At 38.4% G+C, this 19,880-nt stretch overlaps 1 protein-coding gene and 1 pseudogene across 7 annotated transcripts in view; one reads left to right on the top strand and one right to left on the bottom strand.

The window, feature by feature from the left end:
- The window catches only part of DPH6 (diphthamine biosynthesis 6), a 448,616-nt gene that overhangs the window by 271,749 nt on the left and 156,987 nt on the right, over positions 1-19,880 (top strand). The gene's annotated exons all lie outside the window — the stretch shown is intronic.
- LOC140710436 (nuclear transport factor 2 pseudogene) lies at positions 2,647-5,170 on the bottom strand (annotated as a pseudogene).

The following is a 19,880-nucleotide window of genomic DNA, read 5'->3' as shown; positions in this document are numbered from 1 at the left end:
CTGAGTTGTAACTTTTCAGCCCAATTTCAGCATTGTGGATATTCTGTACAATATTTATTTCACTGAGAGTTGGTATTGTAGACTTCAGTCTTGGGTCACATTTTAACAACTTTTTTCTATTGTCTTCTTTTTGCTATATATTACTGCATCAAAAAAAAAAGGCACCTGTTGCTTCTCCCGTGAAATTCCTTTCCTCAGAGGAAATGTGCTTGCAGTGACAGATAATTTGCCTTGGTTAGAAGTTTTCTAGCATTTTCCCCTAAATAGCAAAGCCATAATACTCTCAGATAATCTTCAGGGGAGAACAAAAATACCTCTTCGTTCTCTTAGCAGAAAATTATGATAGATAATTTTAAAAATAAAAACTTTTTCAAATAAGTGTACATCTCGCCAGTCCTCTCCCCAAAATTTTAATAAACTAAGGATTTAAATTCCACCTTTTCAGACAAAGTTTTCTAAATTCAATCAACAGGATAATGTACTGGATAGATCAATTTTTATATTGTCTTTAGACTTTACAATTGTTTTACTCTAGATAATGACCACTAACCTAGCAATGCTAGTTTAACTCTCAATGTCTTACGAACTATTTATTGAGTCATTTGTTCATCTAGTCAGTATATGCTCCTACTGCTTATGGTGCCTATTCTGTGTCCTTTGAAGGATACTGTGCAAGAGTTTATTTCCCATAGGGATGGACAGTGAAGTGAGCAGAGAAGGCCCGATCAACAATTTAATCAAGAGGTATTCATTGGGCAAAGCACCTCATCCAGAGTTAATGGCATTGCCACTCTGCGAATGAATCTCAGAAAATGAAGAGGTAGCTAAAGGAATTAGCTTATTAATGTGCTATCATCACATCTGGACTGGATCCAGTTCTTGGCATTTGTCTGGAAAATTCATTGCTGCTATAGTATTGTAATACCTGGCAATTCTCATATTAATGGAAGGGTAGCTAGTTTGTTTCTTTTAGTCTACCTAGTCTGTGATGAAACTCAAGTATTTATTTGACAATAAAGTGATGTTTTTTACCCAGGACAGGTGAATTCATGAAGCAAACTATATTTGTCTTCCATTCTGCTTTCACTAGCTTGTCATTAAATTCATTGCCTCACAGATTATTAATACCATTTGAATGATGTTTATATTTTGCCCCAGCTTCAATAGCTGCCTGTATGAACTCTTATTATCATTTCAGAGTTATTTCTTTAGGGTTCTTTATAGTGAACAAGTAGTCTCAGGTAAAAAAAAAAAAAAAAAAAAAAAAAAACCTCAAAATGATAATTGAGTCAGTCCAGAATCTCATCAGGAAGAATGTGCCAGAGAAATCTAGTCTACATATTTCTGGACATACAGGTAACTTCCTCGAGTAAACAAGAATGTTAGCTAAACAAATTTCCACTTAGCTTGATACTATTTGTTTCTAAATATAAAAGAAATACATTAAGTAATTACTTAATTTTCATTGAAAATTTTAATTTGAAAAGGACTTCTTTAAAGAAAAATGGTGTATTATTGCATTTTCACACTACTCATAAAGACATACCCAAGACTGAGTAATTTACAAAAGAAAGAAACTGTCATTTACTTACAGTTACACATGACTGGGGAGGCCCCACAATCATGGCAGAAGGCAAGGACGAGCAAGTCACATCTTATGTGGATGCCGGCAGGCAAAGAGAGCGAGCTCGTGCAAAGGAACTTCTCTTTATAAAACCATCAGATCTAGTGAGACTTATTCACTATCATGGGAACAGCACAAGAAAGACCAGTCCCCATGATTCCATTACCTCCCACTAGGTCCCTCCCACGACACATGGGAATTGTGGGAGCAACAATTCAAGGTGAGATTTGGGTGGAGACACAGCCAAACCATATCAAATGGCTGTATAAGTTCTTTGAAAAGTTATTGGTACTGGAAAACAGGAAGATATCAAGGCTAGGAATAAAACATACTTATTTTAGATACAGTTTTTTCTTTCTCCTGACCAGGGAGATATCTCTAATGCTTCTCAATGTATATGGTGTGAGCCAGGCGTGGTGGCTCACACCTGTAATCCTAACAGTTTGGAGGACGAAAGTGGGAGGATCACTGGAGCCCAGGAGTTGGAGACCACCGTGAGTAACATAGCAAGACCTCATCTCTACAAAAAAATGAAAAAATTAGCTGAGCATGTGTGCACCTATAGTCGTAGCTACTTGGGAGGCTGAGGCAGGAAGATTGCTTGAGCCCAGGAGTTCAAGGCTGCAGTGGGCTGTAATTGCACCACTGCATTCCAGCCTGGAGGACAGAATGAGGCCTTGTCTCTAAAAAAAAAAAAAAAAAAAAGAAAAAAGAAGAAAGAAAAAAAGAAAAGTACATACATTTTGGAGACTTCACCCGTGAACTTTCCTTTTATATCTGTCATAGGTTTGCTTTTTTTAATACAAAAGTCATCATACTTGTTTCTGGCTCAAACTTGCCATGCAACACCTGAAGTCCTTTTACTAGGTCAGTAGGGAAAGGAGGTATTTCTTCTTTCATTCATTTTTCCAAGCTCACCACTGCCCCAAAATATAGATCTATTGGCTGTTACAAAATAATTTTTATTATATGTATAGTTTATATTGTAAAATATTTCTGAAGTTATAAAGTAAATAAATAAAACAGTAAGTGCTCTCACTTTTTTTCTTTTCATTAATATTTAAGTCACCATTTTTATTGTCCAGAAAATTTTTGCAATCTATTAGTCCATGATGTAGACATGTCTCCATGGAGTATTTCAGGATAAAAATTTAGCCAAATAACACATTTTACCTTAGGGGGAAAAAAAGCAGCACTTAATTTCCTCTGCACACATGTGAAGTTTATTCCTCATGGATGATTTAGAAGGGTTTCTTCTTATATATATTATATGGAAAAGACATTATTTGTAAATATGTGATAAGATTATATTGTAATATTGTACGCTTATTAGATTGTGATGTCATCAAGCTCTCAAAGTTTCTAAAAGTGCATGGCAGCTGATGAGTGAGGATAGATGACAAAAGAGAAAAGTCAATAGTTTGACTGTGGGAGATGATCAGATCACGCTTGAAATGGAAAGCTTCCCTGTTACTAGAACAGAACTGTGTCCTGAAAAGAAATAGTGTTCTTCTGTGCTGTCGGCCCCTCTGAACTGAATTAAAAGTAATGGATTTTAAAATTTATGCTTAATGAAAGAATAAAACATCTGAAATTACTACAGCAAAGATAAAGATAAAGACAGCCAGAAGAATCACTAGGTAATTTTTGGAGAACCATTTCCCCCCGCCGTCAATTTACATTGCTATGGCTTTTATCTTATATATTGGATATCAAAAGTCATTTTCCAGGGCATTCAGAAGTTGTTTAAGACTGTGTGTGTGTGTGTGTGTGTGTGTGTGTGTGTGTGTGTGTACTATCTGTGCCCAGTGAAAAAAGTAAACCATCTTTCTTGCTAGAAATGGTGGCCATTGTTTTTACTTTAGGTTGAACATATTTTGGTATTGGTGATAGGATTCTAGAGGACTCTTCCCTGGGTTTGGTGGGGTGGGAAGAACCATATAAGAAGTTATTCAGGGGCCGGGCATAATGGCTCATACCTGTGGTCCCAGCAGTTTGGGAGGCTGAGGCAGCAGACACGAGGATGGGAGTTCGAGACCAGCCTGGCCAATATGGTGAAACCCCATCTCTGCTAAAAATACAAAAAATTAGCCAGGCGTGGAGGCGGGCACCTGTGGTCCCAGCTGCTCAGGAGCCTGAGGCAGGAAAATTGCTTGAACCTGAGAGGCAGAGGTTGCAGTGAGCCGAGATTTTACCATTGCACTCCAGCCTGGGCAACAGAGCAAGACTCTGACTCAAAAAAAGGAAGAAGAAGAAGTTGTTATTCAGGAGCACCAAGATAAGTGGGGAGAGCTGGTAACAAAAGACACATAAAGCTTGCTTCTGACCAGGAAAGGGAGGTAATGTGATAGAATCAAGGGCCAGAAAAAGATGGTATTTCCCTCCAAGGCCGTATGACTACCATGAGAGAAAACCCAGAATAGAAATGAGAGAAGTAAGTGAAGAAGCGTGATTCCACTAAATAGTGGGACTGTTCTTAATCACAGGTTTTTGTAGACTTAACTAAAGAAACTGATCAGGGACCAGGTTCAAATCCACAGAAACTCAGTATGTAACTCATGCTATGCTAAGCAGCTTATTATTTAATCCTTACAGCTGTGCTTTTAAATGAATATTATTATTCCATTTTCAAGTGTGGAAACTGAACTTCAGAGAGGTTGTGTAACTTGTCCAGAATTACATAGCTAGTAACTGGTGGAGTAAGGCTGTTAACCTCAACTGTATTTGACTTCAAACCTATGTTTTTATCATACAGTATTATTCAAATTTGGGCAAGAAGGGACCCAATACAAAAGTAAAGACTGAGCTGCTTTTTTATTTTTTTTTTTGCTTTTAAGAAAATGTTTGTGGTTTTATTGTATCATGAGGCATTGAAACATCTGAACAAATCAGTGTCTGGGTGGTGAGGCAGCTGCTTTCTCCTTCCCTTCTGCCTTACTTAAGTCTTTCAAGGCATGCATGGTATAACCCAAACTTCTTCCTTCAGATGCAACTAGTCTAACATCCAAACATCATGCACAACACCTGGGTGGCAGCACTGCACTATGCCCACTGCCACCACGGACCCGCTCCTTTGGCATGAGATGTGGAGCATCTGGAGTGTGAATGGTACTGGAAAGAGGAGGGAGGAGGAAACAGCATGATTGCCTGGCTGGGAAGAGATCAGCCTGGGATGTGCAGGCCAAGCCTGAACGTGTCATTGGCGCAAACCCAAGTATTGTTGATGTTCTTCAACAGGAACATCTATCTGATGGAACCCCATGATAGAGTCTTCATCCACCGTAAGCTGGCCCACAACTATGCTGATGGTGCAGCTGGCGTGGGCTGGTGGTCCTGTGCTGTGATGCTGTGCTGGATTTTTTGGAAGGGATGACTAGACAACTTCTCCACAGTGGCAGCTTTCCCCTGGAATTGCCGTCCTTCCCACATGAGGCATGGCACATCAATGTAAATTGCACCTAGTTGGGTTTTCTCATTATGAAATAACTGGTAGTAATGCTGAATGAAGCTGGATCAAATCTGCTCCCAGATTGGCTCATCTCCCATTCTGGAGCATCACCCAGCCTCGTTGAGACCTGAAGGGTTGGCACAATGGCAGCGGCAGCGTGACAACCCGGCACAGTCTGCCAAGACTGAGCTTCTTCAAAAACTATTTGTGAAAACTGCTGGGTGTGGTGGCTTACACCTATAATCCCAGTGCTTTGAGAGGCTGAGGTGGGAGGATCACTTGAGGCCAGGAGTTCAAGACCAGCCTGAGCAGCATAGTGAGACCTTGTCTCTACAGAAAAGTAAAAATTAAAAAAATTAGCCAGGTGTGGCAGCACACACCTGTAGTCCCACCTGCTTGGGAGGCTGAGGCAGGAGGATTGCTCAGGCCCAGGAGTTCCAGGATGCAGTGAGCTATGATCACACAGCTGCACTTCAGCCTGGGCGACAGAGCAAAACCCAGGATCATTTGAAAACAAAAAGAAAAACTATTTGCAGAAGCCGAATCATGTAGGAGGAGTTACAAAAACAAATAATGAACTAGAAAATTAGTTTTGTATAAAAAGAGAATGGAAGAGTTGGGGATACGCTTGGAGAAGCAATAGCTAATAAAATGAGTTGAATAATATTATATTCTTGAATACTATGTTGTCTAAATTCTATGAAGCATCTTGGTGACAATAATGCTGTTATTGTCCTATTACTAACTGAAGACAACATACAAGGAAGTAGATTTAAGTGAAAATAAGCAAACAAACAAAAAAATCAAACAATTTGTTGCATGGGAGAATGTCTTGACCAGGGGACAATGAAAGGCTACTGTAGGCTACCTGAGGTATCTACAATAGATATCTCTATTAGATGTGTCACTCCAAACATATTCTTCCTTAAGCTGTATTGGCCCTCAGAGATTCATTGCCTGACTCATACATGATAGTCAATAAACATTTTAGGAATTAATGTATGACTGGAGCCTTTTTCTCCCCAGCCTGGGAATCCATGAATATCTTGCTGAAAGAGATGATACCTGAAGAGTAGACCAATGTTTTGGATAGAATAACAGATTTTAAGAAGTCATGACTTTGTTAAAAGCTATAAAAAAGAAAATGAGTTGTCTGGCTTCCAGCCTCCTGCTTAGGTCAAAAGTCATGTCTCCTTTTGGTCATTTTTTTTTTTTTCCATGAAAAAAATTATTATTAGCGTATGTTTTCTGAATTAAAAAAAATTACTTTGCATCAAAATATGTCAATACATATTTAAATAACAATGTTTTAAAGTTTTCAGGCAATGTTTCTCTCAGGTCTTTGATTTTGTGAGCTATTTGGGTGATATACCATAATTATTTTTAGAATGGTTTCATTATGTTTATAGTTTTAAAAGGAAGCAGTCATAAAATTTGCCTGTGAGGTCTCCTAAAGATAAGAGTTTGCTTGAGGGAGCAAGACTTACATGACCTTTTGATTTTTACAGGACAGTTCACTCAGAATTCTATGTGAAGTGGTAGTGAAGGACAGATAGATAGACAATTATTTGCCCATTTTAATATCATATTTGAAGCATTCACCATTAGAAAGCATAGAAAAGTAAGTCAATTGTCTGTCCAACAAAGATCTAGATGAGCTAATGCATTTGCTGTAATATCTCAGAAAACTTGAACTTTTGAAAGCTGATTCTTTGTTATTAGAACAATGAATAAAATTGAGAGAATTCATAAGATTTTCATCCTTAATGAATGTAAGAGAGAAAATTTTTTTTACCTTACCTACTTAATAATGTATTAGGTTTTAGTAAAGCTTCTAGAAATTTAAGTTTGAAATTTGCACCTTTAATATGTTTTAGATAAATTGGTAAATAGTTCTCTATAGCTATAAAAACCTAACATGGAGTAATCCAAATTTCACGCTGATGTGTAGTGTTGGCATGTGCACAATATGAATAATTATATGCTCTTATCTCAGTTATCAGTGTATTCTCTCTCTCTACCTTTTAAAAGGCTAACCATTTTATAAATTCTAGCTGAAATCACTTCTCTTCCATGATACTTTCATCCCAGTCATGAGCTACAAGTGATTTTTCTTTACCCTAACCTCCAATATTATTTATTTCTTAAGACTCTTTGGTTATCATTTGCAGAAGCCTACTAATGCTCTTTAAGTCAACAGTAGGAAATGTATTATTGTGATGCTGTGCTATGTTTCAGAATGTCAAAGTAGAAACTGTCTAGCCCTCAGAAGGCTACTATGAATTAGAACTAGACCCAGGAACCAAAATCAGAATAATAATGATATCAAAGATTTATGTTATTGTGTTAGTCTGCTTGGGCTGCCATTACAAAATACTATAGACTGGGTGACTCAAACAACAGAAATTTATTTCTCACAGTTCTGGAGGCTGGGAAGTCTTAAGATCAAGGTGCCAGCCAATTTGGTTTCTGATGAGGGCTCTGTCTTCTCACTGTGTCCTCATATGGCCTTTCCCTGGTACATGTGTGTGGGGAAAGAGATTACTCCCTTTCTCTTCATATAAGGTCATCAGTCCTATTGGATTAGCTGACTTTATGACTTCACTTAACCTTAATTTCTTTCTAAAAGCTGTCTCCAAATACAGTCACATTGAGGGTTAGGGCTTCAACATATGAATTTGGGGGGTGAGGAGTTAGTTCTTGCAATACTATGAAGAAGTAACTGAAGCTGGGTAATTTATAAAGAAAAGAGGTTTAATTGGCTCACAGTTCTCAGGCTGTATAGGAAGCATGGTGCTGGCATCTGCTTGGCTTCTGGTAAGGCCTCAGAAAGCTTACAATCATGATGAAAGGCAAAGGGGAGCAGGTGCATCCTATGGTGAGAGAGGAAGCAAGGGGTGGAGGAGGTGCCACACTCTTTTAAACCATGTCTTGCATTAACTCAGAGTGGGAGCTCACTTATGGGGAGGACAGCACCAAGCTGTTAATTAGGGATCTGACCTCATGACCTGAACACCTCCCACCAGGCCCCTCCTGTAACACTGGAGATTACATTTCAACCTGAGATTTGGAGGGAACAAACTTCCCAAACCATATCCTTCTGCCCCTGGTTCCTCAAATCTCATGTCTTCACATGCAAAATATAATCATCCCATCTCAATAGTCCCGCAAAGCCTTAACTTATTCCAGCATTAACCAAAAAGTCTCAAGTCCAAAGTCTCATCTGGAGATTAGTTCTTTCCTATGAGCCTGTAAGACTGAAAAAAGTTATTTACTCCCAAGATACAATGGTGGTACAGTTATTGGGTAGACATTGCCATTCCAAAATGGAGAACTCAGCCCAAAAAAAGGGGCAATAGGCCCCACACAAGTCTGAAACCCAGTAGAACAGTCATTAAATCTTAAAGCTCCAAAATTTTATATATATATATATATATATATATATATATATTTTTTTTTTTTTTTTTTTTTTTTTTTTGAGACAGAGTCTCACTCTGTCACCGAGGCAGGATTGCAGTGGTGCGATCTCGGTTCACTGCAACCTCCGCCTCCTGGGTTCAAGCAATTCTCTTGCCTCAGCCTCCTGAGTACCTGGGAATACAGGCATGTGCCACCACGCCTGGGTACTTTTTTGTATTTTTAGTAGAGACTGGGTTTCACCGCATTAGCCAGGATGATCTCGATTTTCTGACCTCATGATCCACCTGCCTTGGCCTCCCAAAGTGCTAGGATTATGGGCATGAGCCACTGCGCCTGGCCCAAAATAATCTCCTTTGACTTAATGTCCTGCATTCAGGGTGCAAAGATGGAAGGGGTGGACTCCCAAGACCTTAGGCAACTGAACCCTACAGCTTTGCTGGATGCAGCCCACAGGGCTGCCCTGATGGGTTAGAGTTCAGTGCCTATGGCTTCTCCAGGCTGAGGATCAAGCTGCTGCTGCCTCTACCATTCTTTGGCCTGGAGAGCAGTGGCCCCCTTCTTACAGCTCCACCAGGCAGTGCCCTGGTGGGGACTCTGTATAGGGTCTCCAACTTCACACATCCCCTTGGTGCTGCCCTACTAGTAGAGCCTCTCTGTGGGGGCTCTACCCCTGCATCAGGCTTCTGCCCAGGCACGTAGGCTTTCCCATACATTATCCAAAATCTAGACAGAAGCTGCCAAGTCTCCTTCACTCTTGCATTCTGTGCAGCCACAGGCTTACTGCCACATGGAAGCCACCAAGGATTATGGCTTGCAGTCTCCAAAGTGGCAGCCAGAGCTGTACCTGGGGCCTTTGAGCCACATCTGGAGCTGGAGCAGCCTGGTTGCAAGGAGTAGCCTCCCAAGGCTGAGCAGGGCAGTGGTGTCCTTGGCCCGGTCCCTGAAATCATTCTTTCATCTGAGGCTTCTGGGCCTGTGATAGGAGGGGCTGCCTCAGAGATTTCTGAAATACCTTCAAGGCCTCTTTTTCCATTGTCTCAGATATTAACATTTGGTTCCCTTTTGGTCATGCTAGTCTCTTTAGCAAGTGGCTGCTCCACACTCTGGTTGTATTCCTTTTCTACCATGTGCCAGGCTGCAAATTTGTCAAACTTTTATGCTCTGTTTCCCTTTTAAATATGAATTCCAACTTTAAGTCATTTATTTGCTCCTGTATCTGACGATAGGCTGTTAGAAGAAGCCAGGCCACATCTTGAACACTTTGTTGCTTAGAAATTTCTTCTGCCAGATACTCTAGGTCATCACTCTTAACTTCAAACTTCCGGAGATTCCGAGGACATGAACACAATGCAGCCAAGTTCTTTGCAACAGCATAATGGGTAACCTTTACTCCAGTTCCCAATAACTTCTTTGTTTCCATCTGAGAGCTCTTCAGCTTGGACTTCACTGTCCATATCTCTATCAACATTCTGGTCGTAACCATTTAACTAGCTTCTAAGAAACTGGAAACTTTCCTTCATCTTCCTGTCTTCTTCTCAGACCTCCAGACTCTTCCAACTTCTGCCTGTTACCCAGTTCCAAAACCACTTCCACATTTTCAGGTATCTTTATAATAATACCCCACTCCTGGTACCAATTTTCAGTGTTAGTTCTTGCTTACTATAAAGAAATACCTGAGGCTGAAAAGCAGTCAGACAAGAGAGGGAAATAAAAGGCATCCAAATCAGTGAAGAGGAAGTCAAACTGCTACTCTTTGCTGATGATATGATTGTATACCTAGAAAACCCTAAAGACTCCTCCAAAAAGCTCCTAGAACTGATAGAAGAATTCAGCAAAGTTTCCAGATACAAAATTAATGTACACAATTCAGTAGCTCCCTTATACACCAACAGTGACCAAGCTGAGAATCAAATCAAGAACTCAACCCCTTTTACAATAGCTGGAAAAAAAAAATACTTAGGAATATAGATAATCAAGGAGGTGAAAGACCTCTACAAGGAAAACTACAAAACACTGCTGAAAGAAATCATAGATGACACAAACAAATGGAAACACATTCCATGCTCATGGATGGGTAGAATCAATATTGTGAAAATGACCATTCTGCCAAAAGCAGTCTACAAATTCAATGCAATCCCCATCAAAATATCATCATCATTCTTCACAGAACCAGAAAAAAAATCCTAAAATTCATATGGAACCAAAAAAGAGCCCACAGAGCTGAAGCAAGACTAAGCAAAAAGAACAAATCTGGAGGCATCACATTACCTGATTTCAAACTACACTATAAGGCCATACTCACCAAAGCAGCATGGTACTGGTATAAAAATAGGCACATAGACCAATGGAACAGAATAGAGAACCCAGAAATAAATCCAAGTACAGCCAAATGATCTTTGACAATGCAAACAAAAACATAAAGTGGGGAAAGAGCACCCTATTCAACAAATAGTGCTGGGATAATTGGCTAGCCACATGTAGGATAATGAAACTGGATCCTCATCTTTCACCTTACACAAAAATCAACACAATATGGATCAAGGACTTAAATCTAAGACTTGAAACTATAAAAATTCTAGAAGATAACATCGGAAAAACCCTTCTTGACATTGGCTGAGGCAAGGATTTCTTGACCAAGAACACAAAAGCAAATGCACTAAAAACAAAGATGAATAGCTGGGACTTAATTAAACTAAAGAGCTTTTGCATGGCAGAAGTTACAGTCAGCAGAGTAAACAGACAACCCACAGAGTGGGAGAAAATCTTCACAATCTATACGTCTGAAGGACTAGTATTCAGAATCTACAATGAACTCAAACAAGTTAGTAAGAAAAAAACAATCCCATCAAAAAGTAGGCTAAGGACATGAATAGACAATTCTCAAAAGAAGACATACAAATGACCAACAAACATATGAAAAAATGCTCAACATCACTAATGATCAGGGAAATGCAAATCAAAACCACCTTAGTCCTACAAGAATGGCCATAATTTAAAAAATCAAAAAATAGTAGATGTTGGCATGGATGTGGTGAACAGGGAACACTTCTGCTGATAAGAATGTAAACTAGTAAAACCACTATGGAAAACAGTGTGGAGATTCCTTAAAAAACTAAAAGTAGAACTACCATTTGATCCAGCAGTCGCACTACTGTGTATCTGCCCAGAGGAAAATAAGCCATTATTCAAAAAAGAAACTTGTACACGCATGTTTACAGCAGCAAAATTCACAATGGCAAAAATGTGAAACTACTTGTATTTGTAAAAATACAAATGTGAAACTAACCCAATCAACGAGTGGATAAAGAAACTGTGGTATATATCTACAATGGAATACAACTCGACCATAAAAAGAAATGACCTAATGACATTTGCAGTCACCTGGATGAGATTGAAAACTGTTATCATTATTATTGTTTTTTTTGCTTTAAAGTCTGGGATACATGTGCAGAATGTGCAAGTTTGTTACATAGGTACACATGTTCCATGGTGGTTTGCTGCACCTATCAACCCATCATCTAGGTTTTAAGTCCTGCATGCATTAGGTACTTGTCCAAAAGGTCTCCCTCTCCTTGTTCCCCATCCCCTGACAGGCCCCAGTGTGCGACGTTCTCCTCCCTGTATCCATGTGTGCTCATTGTTCAACTCCCACTTACGAGTGAGAACATGCGATGTATGGTTTTCTGTTCCTGTGTTAGTTTGCTGAGAATTATGGCTTCCAGCATCATCCATGTTCCTGCAAAGGACACGAGTTTATTCTTTTTTATGGCTGCATAATATTCCCTGGTGTATATGTGCCACATTTTCTTTATCCAGTCTACCATTGATGGGCATTTGGGTTGATTCTAAGTCTTTGCTATTGTGAATAGTACTGAAATAAACATATATGTGTATGTGTCTTTATAGCAGAATGATTTATAATCCTTTGGGTATATACCCAATAATGGGATTGCTGGGTCACGTGGTATATCTAGTTCTAGATCCTTGAGGAATCGCCTCAGTGTCATCCACAATGGTTGAACTAATTTAAACTCCCACTAACTGTAAAAGCGTTCCTATTTCTCCACAGCCTCACCAGTATCTGTTGTTTCCTGACTTGTTAATAATCACTATTTTAACTGGCATAAGATGGTATCTCATTGTGGTTTTGATTTGCTGTTCTCTAATGACCAGTGATGATGAGCTTTTTTTCGTCTTTGTTGGCCGCATAAATGTCTTCTTTTGAGAGGTGTCTGTTCATATCCTGTGCCCGCTATTTGATTGGGTTGGTTTTTTTTTCTTGTAAATTTGTTTAAGTTCCTTGTAGATTCTGGATATTAGCCCTTTGTCCGATGGATAGATTGCAAAAAATTTCTGCCATTCTTTAGGTTTCCTGTTCATTCTGATGATAGTTTCTTTTGTTGTATAGAAGCTCTTTATTTTGATTAGATCCCATTTGTCAATTTTGGTTTTTGTTGCAATTGCTTTTGGTGTTTTAGTCATGAGTCTTTGCCCATGCCTATGTTCTGAATGGCATTGGCTAGGTTTCCTTCCAGAGTTTTGTGGTTTTGGGTTTTACACTTAAGTCTTTAATCCATCTTGAGTTAATTTTTGTATAAGGTATAAGGAAGGGGTCCAGTTTCTGTTTTCTGCATCTGGCTAGCCAGTTTTCCCATCACCATTCATTAAATAGGAAATCCTTTCTCCATTACTTCTTTTTGTCAGGTTTATTGAAGATCAGATGGTTGTAGATGTGTGGTGTTATTTCTGAGGTCTCTATTCTGTTCCATTGGTTTATATATCTGTTTTGGTTCCAGTACCATGCTGTTTTGGTTACTGAAGCCTTATAGTATAGTTTGAAGTCAGGTAGGATGCCTCCAGCTTTGTTCTTTTTGCTTAGGATTGTCTTGGCTCTACGGGCTCTTTTTTCGTTCCATATGAAATTTAAAGTAGTTTTTTTCTAATTCTGCAAAGAAAGTCACTGTTAGCTTGATGGGAATAGCACTGAATCTAGAAATTACTTTGGGCAGTATGGCCATTTTCATGATATTGATTCTTCCTATCCATGAGCATGGAATGGTTTTCCATTTGTTTGTGTCCTCTCTTATTTCCTTGAGCAGTGGTTTGTAGTTCTCCTTGAAGAGGTCCTTCACATCCCTTGTAAGCTGTATTCCTAGGTATTTTATTCTTTTTGTAGCAATTGTGAATGGGAGTTCACTCAGGATTTGGCTCTCTGTTTGTCTATTGTTGGTGTATAGGCATGCTTGTGATTTTTGCACGTTGATTTTGTATCCTGAGATTTTGCTGAAGTTGCTTATCAGCTTAAGGAGTTTTGGGGCTGCGATGATTGGGTTTTCTAAATATACAATCATGTCGTCTGCAAATAGACAATTTGACTTTATTCTAAGTTAAGTAACTCAGGAATGGAAAACCAAATATCGTATGTTCTCATTGATAAGTGGAAGCTAAGCTATGAGGATGCAAAGGCATAAGAATGATACAATGGACTTTGGGGACTTAGGGGAAAGGGTGAGAAGGGGGTGAGGGATAAAAGACTACAAATTGGATGCAGTATATACTGGTTGGGTGATGGGTGCACAAAAATCTCACAAATCACCACTAAAGAACTTACTCATGTAACCAGACACCACCTCTTCACCAATAACCTATGGAAACTAAAAAAAATTTTTTTAATTTTAAAGAAATACCTTAGGCTGTGTAATTTATAAAGAAAAGAGGTTTAATTGGCTCTTGGTTCTGCAGACTGTATAGGAAGCATGGTGCTGGCATCAGCTCAGCTTGTGATGAGGCCTCAGGAAGCTTACAGTCATGGTGAAAAGGCAAAGGGGAGCCAGTATATCACATGGGAACAAGAGAGGGAACCATAAGGGTAGAGTACCACCTTTTTTTTTTTTTTTTTTTTTTTTTTTTTTTTTGAGATGGGGTCTTGCTCTGTCACCCAGGCTGGAGTGCAGTTGTGCGATCTCGGCTCACTGCAACCTCTGCCTCCCGGGTTCAAGCGATTCTTCTGCCTCAGCCTCCCAAGTAGCTGGGATTACAGGCATGTGCCACCATGCTCAGCTAATTTTTGTGTTTTTGGTAGAGATGGGTTTCACCATGTTAGCCAGGCTGGTCTTGAACTTCTAACCTCAGGTGATCCACCTGCCTTGGCCTCCCAAAGTGCTAGGATTACAGGTGTGAGCCACTGTGCCCAGCCCCACATTCTTTTAAACAATCAGATCTCACATGAACTCAATGCAAGAAGTCATTTATTATTGTGAGGTTCCAAGCTATTCATGAGGGATCCACCCCCATGACCCAAACACCATGGGTGTTTGGCCCCACCTGGAACATTGGGGATTACATTTCAACATGAGATTTCAAGGCACAAACATCCAAACGATATCAGCAAGGACACAATTCAGTCCATAACATCAAGCTTCCTAGATGCTAGCCCTTATGATAAGCACTTTAGATATAAAGTCATTCCTTAGTTTCCAAGGGGGATAACTTACAGGACCCCTATGGACACCTATTTCACAGATACTCAAGTGCCTTATATTAAATGGCCATAATGTCTGCATATAACCTATATACATCCTCTTGTATACTTTAAATCAACTCTAGATTAATTGTAATATCTAATACAATGTAAATACTATATAAATATTTGTTATACTCTATTGGTTTTTTGTGTTTTTTTATTGTATTGTTATTTTTATTGATTTTTTAAAATATTTTTGATCTGTGGTTGGTTGAATCCACAGAAGCAGAATCCATGGATACAGAAGGTGAACTGCATTGTCTTTAATGTTCACAAACACCCTATAAAATAGATACTATTTTACCACTGTTCCATAAATAAGGAAAACAAAGAAAACATGAAGTAAGTAACTTGTCTGAGGTTACACAGTTTATGAATAATGAAGCCAAGTTTAAACACAGCTGTCTGGTTATAGAGTTCATGCCCTTGAACACTGAGCTAAACTGTCCTGCTGAAGCCAACAGGACTCCCTTCTGTCATCTCTGTTTCTATCTGGGTGTTTGCTCTACCTTGCAGCATAGCTTTCTCTGATTCTTAAGTCCATGGGAGAAACATGCCCAGCCCTCAGCCTCAGAGATTCCATGTTACAATTCTCAATCCCCATCCTGTATGTCTGGGACAGAATTCTACCAGCATCGTGGTTCAGCTTTGCCCCGCATAGTGCCTGACAATATTGATTGAAGAAGTGAATACTTGAGTGGTCACTATGTGTTACTCTAACTGCCTCTACTCTATGTGTGTACCTTTAACTGGCGAAATGGATGAGTCATGCTCTATTGGTGCTTACTCATCTTGTTATCCTGTTATATTCTCCCCTGAGATGGCACCTCAATTCAGATGTTTCCTTTGAAACAACTTTAATTGATGTGGGTGTTTTTTATCAAATATTTGTTTTTTCTTCTTGCCCTGAGGAAATGTTTGCAAAGAATATATTTTCATATCCCTTTTCTTCAAGTTTTGAAATGAAAGCTACCCAATTGGGGGTCGAGGGTGGGGTTGATGAAAGCCAGAAAGGGTGAATAATGCCTATTTGTTTGTTTGTTTGTTTAACTCAATTGACCTTTTATTTAACCCTTCTATTCCTAAGGGAACTGTCAGAGGTTTGGGCAGTATGGCAGCTTTTTGGGATAAGGGTTAGTTTCATAATGTGAAAGAAGTTTGGCTGAACTAACCCTTTTGTAGGGAAACCTTATGTTTCGCTGTCAGTGGTTTCCTAGACATATTTATACCCTACCTCAATTCTAAATCCTCTCTATTTGATTAGACAAATAACTAAAAACATGCAGTTTGTAGGTAGATGGTCTTGGCTTGAGCTCCCATTTCTATCAGTTTACAAGCTTTGTGACCTTTGGCAAGTTACTGAACTTCTCTGTGTTTGTGTACTGAGCTATAAAATGAAAAGTATCAAAGGATCTTTACATCACAAAACTACTATGAGAGTTAAATAAAAATGTATCTAAGTATCTTGTCTGTGTTAGAAGCTCAACAATTGACTTTCTTCTCATTTCCTTATTAGGAGAATATAACCGTAATAAAAATATGTAGTGGACTAGATCCTTCTAGGAAGTTGTCATTCCCTACAAACACAAGAGCATTTTGAAGGAACATTTAGTGTTTCAAGATACTAGAGTGTATTAGGGAAATAACTTAGGTTTTTTCTAGATGCCCTTAAAGAAGTAAACTAGACACAGCCTCCACTATGGTGGACCAAATGCATTACCCAAGTCCAAAAACTGTAGAAATAACTATTGGAAAATTGCTGTAACTGCATTATCAGATTACTACTTGAGGCACAACTCATGAAGGCTAGAAAAAAATGTATAACCTTAGATGCTACCTACTTCTATTCAAAATTTGAGAACCAAAGCCCAGATGGTTCTATTTAACCATGGAAATTATCTCACCTTAACTTCCAGTACAGATAAGAAAATAGCTGTGACAAGATCAGCAAAACCGAGGCACTCCATTCATAATATTGTTTCTCTGAAAATGATTTTCCACTTCAGCGCAGCATGGACTGAAGACTATAGCAAGTAACCTTTTATTCTCATTCTTTCTTTTTCTTTTTTATTTCTTATTTTCCTAATTGGTGCCAATAGATACCATTCTTTTGGTTGCTAACAGATGGTACTTCAACTCGGTGGGTTGCATCTTATATTTCAGTTAATATTCAGAGTTTAGAAACACACCCTAAAGAATACATAAAATGAAGTCCTGAAATTCACTGAAATAGGTTTGTCCTTACTGACTAAAAGCCCTAAATAAGTCTAAACATCTCATTTTGTTCAAGGGTTTCTGGGGTTGCATTGAGTTCTCCTTACTCATAAAGAGATTTAATCAGACCGTATTAGATATTTTGTCCTAAGGACAAGCAATAACTACTAAATTTAGGAAAGTTCATAAGAAAACAGTGAAGAACAAAAGGAGTATAGATTTTACATTTTAAGGAACTGGTATGATTTAACTTATGAAGGAATAACTTTGAGAAGAACTAACAGTCTTCTAACATATGAAATAATTTAGATAGTCCTCTTAATATGTTTTGTATTTTTATAGGATATCAGGGGATAAGTCTGAATAGCAGCAAAAGACTTGGGGATTGATATTGAGGAGTTATTGTAAATGAGCTGTCAATCAATATAATTTTCTCAGAGACTTATATAATTAAAAAGGTGATTTTCATGTTGGAAACATTCATCTTGGCATTATTTTACATGAAAGCTATTTAATATTCTTTATTTTAATTATATTTGATTCTCCTTTGCCTCATGGTCTTTCCTGCTCTCCTCCTACCTTGCCAGCCTAGTTTTTTCTATTTGATTTTCCTCCTCTTGTGCCCTAACAGTAGTTAATTCTACAAAGCCCAATTCCTGGTCCTTTCTTCTTTTTATACCTTTTTTTCCCCCATTTTTTTATACCTTCCATTAATTGGCCCATCTGTCCCTAAGGTTCTGTAACGTGACTTCATGTTTGACTTCCTTTTAATCTTATGTTTTCAAAAATATATAATATTAGAAGATATACTGTAACCACCTCACCTTCACTAAGTTTTTTCTACTTTCCCTTAAAATTTTTTTTTTAAAGCAGCAGAAGAAAAAGACTCCTCTTTCCCATTTTTTTTTTATAGCTGCAAACTCACAAATCTTACAGGCTCCCAAAATAGGAGACCTCAAGTCACTTTTGAATATTTTGTCATCATTTATGTATTGAATATGTCACCCATTCTTTCCTTAATAATATCTCTCAGACCTATATTTTCACCTTCCTTCCTACCATTGCTATTCTCACCACCTTATGTCTGCACTACTGCAGTTGCCTGTCTGTTCTACCTAGGTTCAATCTTCCACCTTCCTAATTCTTGCTGCAAATATGGCTACACCGTTTTATTTTATTAATGATACACTCTTGCTCAAACTTCTTCAGTTTTCTTTTATATACTACACACCAAATTCAAACAGTTTTGCTTTGCTTCCATTAGATTATATTGGTAGCACTAGGATCCTATTTGAGCACTGGACTGAGAAACCCAAGAGTCCTCATACCTTCCTCTATATAAATCTCATGAGGCTCCTAAGGGAGATAAATACACAAAAAGTGATGGCAAATGAATAAAGATGGGTTATGTGTAACATTAACAGGGTGTCTAAAACCATCAGACTATTCTAGAAAACTGATGAACAATTAGAAGTTTAGGCCTAAATATAACTTCTCCATCTGGCAAAAGCCAGATATTGCCACAAACAAATCATCAAGCCTGAGATAATTAGAATTTCCCAGAAGCTAAGAGCTCTTAGGATTGGGGAAGATAGGCAGAGACAGACCAAGAGGCAGTAAGGAAGTAGGAATAAGGGCATGCCTTGAAAAAAGCATATCCCTTTACCTGATGGGTGAAAAAATAGCATCAGCAGCAGAGAAGAGCTAGCTGAACCAAGAAGGCTTCAGTTCTGCTGCAGATCTAGTTTCAGTGATAGAAAAGAAGAAGCAAAGAGCATTCATCCTTGTGTGTGACCTTTTGGCACACATGAGTAAAAATGGCCCAGTCCAGATCAAGGCATCTCACCCAGTCTGATTAGTAGCTCCTCCCTGCCCACTCACAGCAGTTTACAAGGCTCTTTGGAAGCAAGCCCTTGGTAGCCTTATTTTTCATTGTTGTCGGTTTTATTTGTTTTTTACTGCACTTTATACTGTCCATGCACATTTCCACTTCTTGGATTATATATTTTCTTTATCGTATCCTTCATGTATCCAAATCTTTACATTCTTTCAAGACCAGTTTATGACTGGCCTCTTCATTGAACTCTACTATAGCTGCCACAGTGATTATAAATGCCTCCAAATTTCTATGATTTTTATTATTATTTTACTCAGTTTTGCACTTCATTGTCCACTAATCATTTTATTTGTTTTAATATTATGTATTATAGTATATATGTATATGAACTCCTTGAATGCATGAACCATGTCTTTTCTTTCCTTCAAGTAAAGCTCCTAGCATAGTACCTATTGTATTGTAGAAACACAGAGCTACAAAGACAATAGAAAACAATTATTACTGATTATTGACTGATTAATTAAATAATTACCTTTTGATTCTTAAGTTATGTCTATGTGGTACTGTTAAAATCATAATGGAATAATGGAAGTATGTAGCCTGTTCTGCCTCCTTTAGATATTTGATACCAACCAGGAATAATATTCAAAATACTTAACAGGCATTATTGAACTAGTACTGGCCAATCAGAACGGATTCTGCTGCTCCAATGTTAAATTTATGTTAGTTGCTTGACAGTGCAAACTCTAACCAGTTTCAGAACTAAAATAAATTGAAAGGTTAGTCCCTGATTTGCCAGAGAGTAACAATCTGT

This window comes from Chlorocebus sabaeus, chromosome 26, assembly GCF_047675955.1.
Source record: "Chlorocebus sabaeus isolate Y175 chromosome 26, mChlSab1.0.hap1, whole genome shotgun sequence".
In the NCBI taxonomy this organism is placed as follows: Eukaryota; Metazoa; Chordata; class Mammalia; order Primates; family Cercopithecidae; genus Chlorocebus; species Chlorocebus sabaeus.
Note: the sequence above shows the minus strand (reverse complement) of the source record. Positions and strands in the feature narration are given on the sequence as shown.